The following is a 1,010-nucleotide window of genomic DNA, read 5'->3' as shown; positions in this document are numbered from 1 at the left end:
TATAAGTCCTCTATCTGATTTAGGATTGGTAAAAATCCTTTCCCAATCTGTTGGTGGCCTTTTTGTCTTGTTGACAGTGTCTTTTGCCTTACAAAAGGGAAAAGCAATTTCAAGAGATGGTGGTTGCTTTAAATAGAAGACAAGTGGGAGAAGACATAGGGCGAGAGTTTCTGTTCCTCCAAATATAGCCCACCAAAGGGGAAAGGAGAGCTGGTGCATGGGAAAAAGTAACAAAGAAAATAAGATAAGTACAGCCTGGGATAAGAAACTGTGGTTTTCAGGTTTCAGTGACTTGAGGAAGTCTGTGGCATCGACTACCTCCTATAACTTCTGATGCACTTAACAGGAAGAGACTAAAGGAAAACATAAAATTGGATCATTACAACATTGGACAACATTGGAATACTGAACTTCACATTGCTTGGTAAAACTAAAATATGACTGTTTGAAGAGCTGCGTGCTTGGGTCTTCTCTGTTTCTTTTTTTGTCAACGTGTGGTATGCTAGGAATATCTTGCTATGTAATATTTTTTTCTGCTGTTTTGTATCATGAGTGTCAGACAAAAAAAAAGGCATCTTGGTAAACAACACTGTTCACATTCTCATGTTTACCTAGGATCTTGAGATGCATCATTGGGTTCCTTCACTGTAGTTCTCTCTGATTTTTTTTTTAACATGAACCCTTTTGAGCTATAAGCTTTACTTGAAGAAGAACAATTTTGCCAGTGTCCACAACGTTCTAGTGGGTTGTAGTCTCGTTTTCATTTGATTCTGGGAATTTTCCCATTTGCTCTCTGATTTCTTCAATGAACCTCTATTCATTCAAAGGTTCATTGTCCTCTCAGACCTAAGGCTTGGGGAACATTGTAGAACATGGGACAGAAAGATTGTAAGAGCCAGAGGCTTGAAGAAGGAGGAGACAGAGGGAGAAGAAGGAAGGGGAAGGGATAAGAAGGAGGAGGTGGAAAGGGAGAGGAAGAGGGAGGAGGGGCAGAGGAGGAGGAGGAGGAA

Source organism: Mus pahari, chromosome 5 (genome assembly GCF_900095145.1).
Source record: "Mus pahari chromosome 5, PAHARI_EIJ_v1.1, whole genome shotgun sequence".
In the NCBI taxonomy this organism is placed as follows: Eukaryota; Metazoa; Chordata; class Mammalia; order Rodentia; family Muridae; genus Mus; species Mus pahari.
Note: the sequence above shows the minus strand (reverse complement) of the source record.